We start from the raw sequence: 11201 nt of genomic DNA on the forward strand, positions 1-11201 counted from the left end.
GTCTAGCGAAGTGTGATCCCGGAGTCTCCCTGGTGCACCTCGATCCCCAGAAAGAAGGAGAGATGCCCCAGGTCACTCATTTGGAAGGTGGCCTTCATCTCTTCCTTGAACGCTGCCACCTCTGCATCCTTGGCGCCGGTGATCACCAAGTCATCGACGTAGACACCCACCAGCAGGGCATTTTCTCCATTGCCCCGCCGATAGATGGCCGCCTCGTGCGGGCTTGGCATGAAGCCCATCCTCTTGAGCATGGAATCCAGCTTGGCATTCCACGCCCTTGGTGCCTGTCGCAAGCCGTAGAGGGCCTTGCGCAGGCGCAACACCTTGCCCTCCTTGCCAGGGATCGCAAAACCTAGTGGCTAGTGTACATAGACCTCCTCCTTTAAGTCGTCATTAAGAAACACCGACTTGACATCCATGTGATGAACATGCCAGCCCTCCAGGGCTGCCAGCACGAGGAGGAGTCGCACGGATTCCATCCGTGCTACAGGGGCGAAGGCATCGTCGAAGTCGATCCCCTCCTGCTGCAAGAAACTGCATGCCACCAAGCGAGCCTTATGCTTGACGATGGCGCCAGCTTCATCCCTCTTCAGTTTGAACACCCACTTAAGGGTGATCGCGCGATGACCATGAGGGAGATCAGCGAGCTCCCAAGTGCGGTTCGTCTCAACCGCGTCCATCTCCGACTGCATCGCGGCACGCCAAGCCGCATGTTTCTCGGCCTCCGTGAAAGACCGAGGCTCACCATCGTCGCATGCAAGATGCAACTCTCCTGCCAGAATGCGAGACGCAGGGCCCGGCACCGACGGGTCGATGAGAAGGCCCTCCACCCTTCGATACTGCAACGGCTCACCGTCGTAGCACGCGTCGACGCGCTCCTCGTCATGGGAGAGCGGGGTCACGAGCTCCACTGAGTCGTGCTCGACACGAGCTGGTGTCGGAGAGGACGTTCCCGGAGAGGGTACCGTCGGTGCTGGAGTACGTGGTGGTGAAGAGCTCGCTGTAGCCGGAGTCGTGGCTGGAGTGCGTGGTGGTGAAGAGCTCCTTGTAGCCGAAGCTGGAGAGCGTGGCGCTGGAGTCGGTGGAGACTTGGGGGCTAGGGTAGACCTGCTCGGAGAAGAGTTGCCTACTCCCCCAGCTCCCTCAAAGTGGACGTACTCGATGGTGAAGTCGTCGTATGTCGGAGTCGTGCCGTCGTCCACCGCCTTGTCCCACGCCCATCCTCGCCCTTCGTCGAACACTACGTCGCGCGTCGTGCGCACACGCTGTGTTCCTGGGTCAAGGATGTGGTAGGCCTTCGAGCCCTCCGCGTAGCTAATGAACACCCCCGGGGTGCTCCTGTCGTCGAGCTTGTCGATGTGGCCAAGCTCCTTGGTGAACGCGAGGCAGCCGAAGACCCGTAGGTGAGAGACCACCGGCTTGCGCCCATGCCAAGCCTCGTACGGTGTCATCCTGTTGAGTGCCTTGGTGGGCGAGCGGTTGAGGATGTAGACCGCTGTCACCACCGCCTCTCCCCAGAAGACAGCCGGCATTCCTCTCTGCTTGAGGAGAGCCCGAGCCATCCCCACAACCGTCTGGTTGCGCCGCTCGACGATGCCGTTCTGCTGCGGGTTGTACAGCGCGGAGTAGTGGCGCTGAACGCCCTCATCCGCGCAGTACGACGCGAACTCAGCCGCCGTTGTCGGTGCGCAGCACGCGTAGCTTGCGGCCGCACTCCGCCTCCGCAGCGACCTGCACACGCCTGATGGCGTTCGCAGCCTCTCCCTTGCTGCCAAGGATCATCACCCCACATGTAGCGGGAGAGATCGTCGACGAGCAGCAAGAAGTAGCGTCGTCCTCCTGGTGTGGCTGGTGTCACTGGGCCACACAAGTCCCCATGCACGAGCTCGAGCCTCTCCTTGGCTCGGAAGCTCGACTGCTGGGGAAAGGGGAGCCGTCTCTGCTTTGTCAACACGCAGACATCGCAGAATTGCTCCACATGGTCAAGGCACGGTAGGCCTCGTACCATATCCTTGGCACTGAGCCGCTTCAGGGCCTCGAAGTTAAGGTGCCCGAAGCGCTCGTGCCACTGCCATGCCTCGTCGTCTCGACGAGCAGCAAGGCAGCAAGGTTGTGCCACCTTCACATTGAGGATGTATAGCCGATTTGGACTCCTGCGTACCTTGGCAAGAAGGCGACGAGAGGGGTCTCAGATCCTCATGACTCCGTGCTCGACCTCCACGCGCGAACCGTTCTGATCCAGCTATCCCAAGCTGATGATAGAGTTCCTCAACGCGAGGATGTAGTAGACTCCGGTGAGCAGCCTGTGCTCACCAGATGCGGCGGTGAAGACGACTGAGCCGGCGCCCTTGATCTCTACGCCGGAGGCGTCCCCAAACTTGACGGAGCCTCGGACGCTAGAGTCAAGCTCGGTGAAGAACTCCCATCGGCCGGTCATGTGATGAGTGGCGCCGGTGTCGAGGCACCATCCTTCGATCATGTCTTTGCTGGAGCCGTCACCGAGGAAAGCGCGTGCTTTCGACTCATCAAGGTGGAGGAGTGCCGCTGCGGCCGGTGCCGCTGGAGATAGCTCGATGCTTGCATGTGCTAGGAGCAGAGCCTCCTCCTCCGCCTCCGCCTGTGCGACGTTGGCCTGGCCACGTCGTGGTTGTCGACAGTCCCTGGCCCAGTGGCCAAGCTTGCCGCAGTTGTGACAACCGTCGTCTCGTGCCGGCTTCTTGTTGCCGACGGTGCCGCCTTGGGCACCTCCATGGGCACCACCCTCAGCATGTCCTCGCGCCCTGGCTTGGGCGCCTCCACGCGCCTTGTGCGGCTTGCCGCGTTTGCGGCCTCGTGTCGAGGACTCCCCCTTCTTCTGGTCACCCTGGCAGGCCTCCCACTGCTCCCGAGTGAGATGTAGCTTCTCGCCAATAGTGATAGGCCTAGAGGGAGCCTGTGGTTCGTCGCCGTCGACCACCTTGAGACGACCTATCGCCTCTTCGATCGTCATCGTGGAGAGGTCTAGCAGAGACTCGATCGAGCGAGTGATCTGCTTGTACTTCTCGGGGATGCAACGGAAGAGCTTCTCAACAGCTCTCTCCTCATCGTAGGTGTCGTCGCTGAACTACACCATCTTCTGCAACAGAGTGTTGAGGCGGAGAGCAAAGTCATCAACATCCTCACCTGGCTTGAAGGCTAGGTTCTCCCACTCCTTGCGAAGTGCCTACAGTGTGGTCTTGCGGGCACGGTCGCTGCCGATGCAGGTCGCAGCGATGGCGTCCCAGGCCTCCTTGGCAGTCCGCTTCTGGGAAAGCGAAAACTGCATCTTGGACGGGACTGCAACAATGAGGGCATCCAACGCCCGCCGATCCTCATGGTAGTCGACATCGTCGTACCGAACTGCTTCCCACATTTGGCAAACCTGGAGCCGTACCCTCATCACTGCGGCCCACTCGACGTAGTTGGTCTTGGTGAGGGTAGGCCACCCACCGCCAGGACCGATGTCCCTGACAATGGCTTGGCCCATGCGGCGACCATGGTACCGATCCGGGGAGGGAGAGTCGCGCCGCCTGTAGAGGCCGCGATTTCCGTCGACTCGGTCGCCACCGCCGGGAGCACCGTCGGCGCGTCTACGCCCATCAGGGCTGCCGCCGCGTGCGCCTTCGCCCGGAGCGCCGTCAGCGCGTCGGCGCCTATCTGGGCTGCCGCCACGCGTGCCCCCATAGGGATGCGCGGCTGCCCACTGTGCCGCCTGCTCTCGCGCTACTTCCCTCGCCAGCCTGAGCTCTTTGTCGGTGTTGTCGTCGACAGAAGCAGAGCTGCCAGCTCTACTGCCGCGCAGAACCTCGAGCTCTGCTGCCGCCGCACGTGCAGCATCCACCGCCTCCGCTGCTTCTACTTCCGCTCTCGCTGCTGCCAGTTCCGCTGCCGCCAGCCGTGCTGCCCTCGCCGTTGTCGCTGCAGCCGCTGCTGCTGCTCGCTCTCGTTCTTGTGCCGCGGCGACCTCGGCTTCCTGCTGGCGCCGCGCACTCGAAGTGATCGAGTGTAGGGACATGGTGGGCTAGTGAGGGGTCGCTGCGTGTGGAAGAGGCTGTCTCAGACGAAAGGTTGCTCGTATGAGCAGGAGAGGAAGGAACAGTTGGAGCTCTTGCTGCCGACTGAGTGTGGGGAGAGGCGCGGGAAGTAGATGAACAAGAGATGTTTAGGCTGCAGGATAGTTTGCCTCTGATACCAATTGTAAGTAGAGGGACTCTAACTCTCATCAAGAGGATGACACTATGAGTTGGGGCAATTTTCTGTTTATTTCCTCAAACAGTACACAATGTCATACCCGTCTAAGGGTTGGGATACATATTTATAGCCCAAGGGGCTGCAGCATATGCTTCCTAGAGTTGCGAATATGCTATCCCAAAAACTGCACTAACCACTAGGTGCTGTTGTACTCTAGTCAAAAGAGAAAAACTGTAGCAAGCTGCTGTCCTCCAAAAGCTGGAAAAAAAATGAAAAAGGAGATGCCTACAGCACGCTGTCCTTGCAGTCAAAAGATTGCTGTTGTGCTGTCTGCCGCAGTCCTTGCAGTCAAAAACTGTTGTTGCTGTTGTCCTACAGCAGAGATGTTGTGCGGACAGCAGAGATGTTGTGCGGACTGTCCTCCACACGAAGACCACATGACTTATTCCATCATCAAGGATTATGTCAAGAACAATTCCAATGAATAACTAACGATCACACCTGTTGTACTGCCTACTCCAAACAGAACTGTGGATAACAAGCTTACAGACATTGATTCAGCATCAAATCATGCACACACAGGGGCTAAAATATCTTGACCACCATGCAAGACATACGAGGAAACAACTCCTATAAGAACGGTGAATATAGTTGATGCTAGGACCTTCATTTGGTTGGAAGAGAGCACCAAACTACAGTTTTTCACGTTGTGTAACAAAAAGGAACTCGAGGCGAGCAGTGCCCGAAGCTCGATGCAGTGGTCGTGCATGTCATCCCCTTCCGCTCGGTCGCCCTGCCGGCCGGATCTGGCAGCCACAGCGACCTATCTCCCCTCCCGTCTGCCGTCGCCGATGGACCGCGGTAATGGGGAGAGGAGATCTGGGACCTTCCATATGAGGCGCTGGCGCGGTAATGAGAGGAGGTGAGGTGGCAGATTGGCGAGTCTGGGACATTCCATTGACGGGGCTAGCGCGGTAATTTTTTGTCGCGGGCCGAGGAGTGGCGTACCTTCCATGGATGGCGGACCTCCCACTGACTCGAGAAATCCATGGTCCGCAGTAATGGGGAGAGGAGATCTACAACTTCCATATCAGTCGCTGGCGGCGGGTCGAGGAGGAGGTGGCAGATCGACGACGCGTAGAGGGAGCTTGACGGGGGAGCGGCGGGATCCGGGTCTCGAGCGGCCCGGGCGCTGCGGGAAGGCGAGCCAGGCGAGGACGAGGAGGTAGGGGGAGGAGCACCGCGAAGGCGATCTTCGAGAGCAGGACCGTGGTGGAGAAGGCGAGCATGGCCGCCGCGCCCAGCGTGTTGTGCTGCTTGATGGAGAAGAGGTAGTGGTGGTGGTGGTGCGGGCGCGCCGTGGGAGAGGTGGGCGTCGGGTGCAGCGGCGACGGGGATTGCGGGGCGGCTGCCTGCGGGGGCGGGGCACGATGGCAGAACGCTCGGTGTGGACGCCTACAGTCCACACATATAGAGTAGTAGAGATTATATGTGTAGGTTTAGAATGAATCGTCCTATTTTCTTGTGCATAATGCATGCAGTTGAAAATCATGATGATTATTTCAAGCATAGAAGAAATGCAGCTAACGTACTTGGATTAAGTTGCTCGTGCAAAGTGCAAAAGGTAACTGCGGCATTTCGTATGTTAACTAATGGGGTAGCAGCGGGTGCCATATATGAATATATTTGTATGGGAGAAAGCACTACTATCGAGAGTTTAAGAAAATTTGTTACGACAATTGTTGAAGTTTTTGAAGATGAGTACCTGAGATCACCTAATAAGAACGACACAACTCGATTACTAGACCTGGTACTATTTTTGTGAGTTCACAATTTACTTTGATAGTGAAAATATTGTGGCATATGAGGATGAATTTTGTATCCTCGATTGGTGGCATGAGTACAAACTAACATCCAATTTTCTCTATAATGGCTAAAGATATTATGTTAGTTCCTGTCACAACTACTTTGGAAACTTGCATTACTCTTTATAATAGGTTTCTTGAGGAGCGACGATGAAGGAGATGTGGATCTGTATTATGGCTTAGGACTTAGCCAACAAAGAGCACAACATGTTGTGGAGGACAAAGAGACTCCTTCAAGAACTTATGGGTTGAACAAGATTAGGAACTTGTTGATTAGAGTGTGTTGAGTCTATGAGTGTCACTTGGTGAGTAATATTAAGGGCATTTTTGCATCTTGGGCTTTAAAAGGGTTGGCTAATAAATTGGCTAATTGCAGGTAGAGATTTGGGAAATTATTTGTCCATTAGCCATTTAACCTTGGTAATATGTAACAATAGATCATAAAGAGGAAAATATACTCTTGGTTGGTTTCTTTCCTTTGTCTCGTGGCTTATTGTTTGTACAAAATATTTACTATGTGCCAAGACTCCAAACATACTCTTACTAGTTGTTTGATAGCTAATTATTTACAAGTATGACTATAAATTCTGACATTTAAGATCAAAACTATGGTTTATAATAAATTTTGAACGTTGAATTTTAAAATAAGGTTCTTGTCCTTTTTAGGAGATATGGATTTTTAATAAGGTAAATTAAAAAATAGCTCAAACTTTATTCATCTTGCCTTTTATCCTTTTGGTTCCCTTTTGTTTTAGTAACTCGCATTTGCTTTCATCCAGGGGCGGATTCAGGCCTGTGGCCACTAGGGCCCAGGCCCTACTCTTGGGCCGAATAATTATGTAACAGCCCAGCCCAACTAATTTGGTTTAGGGTTTGGGACTTTGAAGCTTGGGGCCTTACGGCGGCGGTGCGGCTGCTGTCTGGTGCTGTTTCGAGCCGAGCAGCAAGCAGCTAGCAGCACGCCGGTCGCCAGCAAGCAAGCAGCCAGGCGTGCAGCGGCCCAGGCAACGCAGCCGCCAGCCGAGCAGGAGCAGCGCGCGCCCGAGTAGCAAGCAGGAGCGGCACGCCGGCAAGCAAGCACTGCAGCTGCAGCGCGCGCCCGAGCAGCGAGCGGCCGAGCGAGCAAGCTGCAAGCAAGTAGCGCTGCGCCGCTGCGCAGGGGCCGGCCGCCGGCTGGCTGGGCAAGCAAGCAGCCAAGGAGGCAATCAGGCAAGCAAAGCAAGAGCGGCCTGCAGCCTTGCAAGCAGCTGCCAGCAAGCAGCGATTCGAGTCGCGCAACAAGCAAGCAGACCAGCGCAGCAAGCAGGTCTGTTTTTGTTGTTTGACACAGAGAAAAACATGTTGTGTTTGTGTCTAATTACAGTGATTTGTGTTACAATTACAATGTACAATATGAAGAGAGTTCGAACAATTGCATCATTTTATCAAGTCGCGTTAAATCAAGAATCGAATGAAATCATTCAAAACGTACAAATTAGGACTAATTTGGATGAAAATGAAAACAATCAAGAATCACTAGATGTTGGGACTACACAAAATAATACGGAATCAATAGATAGTGAGATTGTTGGTGATCCTGGACTTCGAAAACCAATTGAAGAGTTAGATGTGAACATTCGAGATGTTGTTAGAAGAGAGTATTTATTGTTAGGCCCTTGTCAACCAAAAGGTCACATATTTCCCAAGAAGCGAATAGGAGATAGACAAAGAAGTTTTCAAGAATCATGGTTCAAAAAGCATGAATGGTTGGAATACAGTGTTGCTAAAGATGCGGCCTTTTGCTTTTATTGTTTCCTTTTCAAGCAACCAAGAAGGGAAAACTTTGGTGTTGAAAGCTACACTGGTGCGACGGGGTATAACAATTGGAAGAATGCGATTAGGTCATTTGATGTACATGTGGGTAACATTGATAGTGCTCATAATAAGGCTAGAAGATGTTTTGATGATTTTAAAAATCAAAGACAGAGTGTGTCACATGTAATGTCACAAGTGAGTAGGAAACAAGAAGAAGAATATTTGAGACGTCTTATTATTGTCTTAGGTGTTATCAGATTTCTTCTATTGCAAGGTCTGGCTTTTCGTGGTCATGATGAGTGTACTAGCTCAAATAATAGAGGCAACTTCTTAGAAATGTTTGAATGGTACAAAATGAAGGATTCAAGTGCTAAAAAATTGTTTGATAGCACTCCTAAAAATTGGATGTTGACATCACCGGAGATTCAAAAGCAAATTTGTGAGGCTTGTGCAGAAGAGACCAAAAAGTCATCTTAGCTGAAATTAGGGATAAAAAAATTGCTATAATCATCAATGAGGCCCAAGACACATCTATCAAGGAACAAATGGCTTTGATTTTGAGGTAAGTTATTGTTGTAATTATTAAATTTTTATAAACAGTGCTGGTAATTTATACTGATTTACTTTCCCATGTAGATTTGTCAACAATCAAGGCCAGGTGATTGAGAGATTTCTTGGAATTGAACATGTTACAGATACAAGCTCATCTTCACTTAAACAAGCTTTAGATGGTATGCTCTCTAAACAGTCTCTCTATAAAAAACTTACGTGGGCAAGGATATGATTACTTATGTAAATTTAGTTCGAGTGGTACATTTAGTTCGAACAATTCTATACTTTGTAGTTTGTTTTTTTTGATTACTTATGTAATAACGTAATGTCATTCAATTTTAGGAAATATTTCTATTGTTAATGAAAGCAACCTAAGTAATTGATGAATTGGTCATTGAGACAAAGATCTATCATTTTCTTAATTAGGTAACCACTTGTTTTAGTCAATTTTACGTTATTTTAGAATTGTTGTGTTCATATGAATCTTATATGTGTCATTATCTATGCATTTTTATGGTTTAAAATTTTTAGCCGATACAAATATTTTTAGTGTTATTTTCGACCCTACCCTTAGAAGTATCCTGGCTCCGCCACTGCTTTCATCTTTGATCCTTTTAAGAAATGTGAGCTCCAAAGTTGTAGACCGTGAATTATGATCTATGTGAACTATAAAATTGTTTTTGATTCTGCACATGTGAACTAAACAAGGTTTTTTTAGGTTATCACAGCATATAAAACAGTTCATAAAGTCAGACCATACACAAAGCTTAACTAACACATGTTTTGCCAGGCACTCTCTATCTCAGTCCCTCTTTCAAACTTCAGTCTACATAAATGCAAATTGTATGAATGTATGATTAGTATTTTAGGACAGGGGGTAAATAAGTTGTTACTGATCTTTACTCGATTTCACTTAAACAGAACAAGGAGCTGATAAGCAGCGCAAACAGCCGTTTCAATAATTGACATGCTACTGAGAACAACGATCATTTTCTTGTTTAGTTCAACTGAATATTTATGCAAAAGTTAGCAGTCAGTCAATGTGTGAAGGGTTAAAACCCATTATGACTAATTATTTTGAATCCAAAGTAGGCAGTGCGTGTTTCCTCCCTGCGACGGAATTGTTCCAGTGACTTCCCCAAGGGGCAGGGAAAGCAAAATACAACAAATGTGGGTCGAATCCAGGCCCGCACGATCAAAGCCCGAAGGCGTCACGTCGAGCAGACATGCAGACCAGCTAATCTCCGTGCACACTACCATGCTTCCTTCTTTTTTTCCATCCAGAGCATCGGCTTATTGAGCACGGTTTTCATGTCCTTGCCAATGTAAAAAGCAGGACCATTACAAAATGAAGAAAATATGTTGTTTTTTGTGTGAAAATAGAGCCATGGAATGGATGCTTATCATTTGATGAGATAACTGTAATCTGATTTTTCGAGTCAACACACAAGTATGCGTTTCTGTGAAGGCTCGTCTTCACATCAACTGAGCCAAAAAAAACAATGGACAAAATCTTGCAGTACTCTACAAGGGGAAAAAAGAAACAGTAACAGCAAATCTCATCGAGGATATTTTCCAACAAAGAATAAGATGCTCGGAAAATCGTTGGATCGAGGAGGCTCAGAAGGATCCATTGGTTATTCTCAATCAGCAGGTCGGAAACCCGCCCCTCAGAAAATCCCTTATCATGAAGCATCACAGCCTCCAAACAGCAAGATCCAAGCCGCAAGGTAAACCAAAATCAAAGTGTACACGAAAACCTACATAACGCATCAAACCGGAGAACGAGGAGAATGAGACAGCTGCACAGGTGAACCAGGCCAAAGAGAGGCGGCGGATGGTAGGGAGAGAGGCGAGCCTGCCGAAGAGCCAGAGTATATATAGCGAGGGGCGGTCTCGGCTAGGGTTATTCGGTGACTCGTTGTCTGTGTTTGGGCTTTCCGTGGAAAACTTTGACAAGGTAGGCCTATAGTTTCTTCCAACCCAACCAATATATATATCCGTATAAAACCGTATATAGTATTTCATATAAATGATTATCTAAAATATTATTTCTCTACTATACTTAAAGCATCAGTTTCAACGATTGTCTCACGTTATATTTTTACTAAAAAACCTCACATCAATTTTAAATTAACCTGTTGCACCCTGGTCCTCTCCGCGCAACCAACCTGCACGGTCCAAAACACACCTCTGCATATAGATGGACAAACGGCGACCCGGCACGGGCCCGACGCGTGCGGGTTGTAGCTCTGGCCTAGGCACGGCACGCCGACCTGCTGACTATGTCGGACCAGCTCGTTAGCCCGTCGGTCAATTTGGTTAAATCAGAGTAAAATGTTAAAAAAGCGCTGCAGGAGGTTGTCGGCGTTTCGACCCCGGGGGATCCCTGGACCGACGAGTAAATTGTCGCTGTGTGTCCCAGCCCAGATGGGTCAGCGCGAGATTGAACACAAGGGGGGGAAAAGGGAACCACGGCTCGTGTTATCCTGCGCCCAGGGCGAATGCGCTTGCAGTAGGAGGTTACAAGCGTTCGCGAGAGAGGGAGAGAGCCTGCTCGTCAGCCCGTCCTCCCGCGCGACCACCTTCTCGTACGAGGACCCTGGACCTTCCTTTTATAGATGTAAGGAGAGGGCCCAGGTGTACAATGGGGGTGTAGCAATATGCTAACGTGTCCGGTAGAGAGGAGCCAGAGCCCTATGTACATGCCGACGTGGCTGTCGGAGAGGTGTTGGTGCCCTGTTCATGTGATGTTGTGGCCATCGGAGGAGCGGTTGAGCC

The 11201-nt window shown here is 50.8% G+C and overlaps 2 non-coding genes and 1 pseudogene across 2 annotated transcripts; all 3 read right to left on the reverse strand.

The window, feature by feature from the left end:
- Positions 1-9586: 9586 nt before the first annotated feature.
- On the reverse strand, positions 9587-9693 carry LOC111589640 (small nucleolar RNA snoR100). Its single transcript, XR_004850993.1, has one exon. It is a non-coding gene; the product is annotated as a small nucleolar RNA snoR100 (small nucleolar RNA).
- A 132-nt stretch (positions 9694-9825) lies between these two features.
- On the reverse strand, positions 9826-9907 carry LOC111589618 (small nucleolar RNA Z155). Its single transcript, XR_004850977.1, has one exon. It is a non-coding gene; the product is annotated as a small nucleolar RNA Z155 (small nucleolar RNA).
- A 126-nt stretch (positions 9908-10033) lies between these two features.
- Positions 10034-10128, reverse strand: LOC111589602 (uncharacterized; annotated as a pseudogene).
- Between the last annotated feature and the right edge of the window lie 1073 nt (positions 10129-11201).

This window comes from Zea mays, chromosome 6, assembly GCF_902167145.1.
Source record: "Zea mays cultivar B73 chromosome 6, Zm-B73-REFERENCE-NAM-5.0, whole genome shotgun sequence".
Classification (NCBI taxonomy): domain Eukaryota; kingdom Viridiplantae; phylum Streptophyta; class Magnoliopsida; order Poales; family Poaceae; genus Zea; species Zea mays.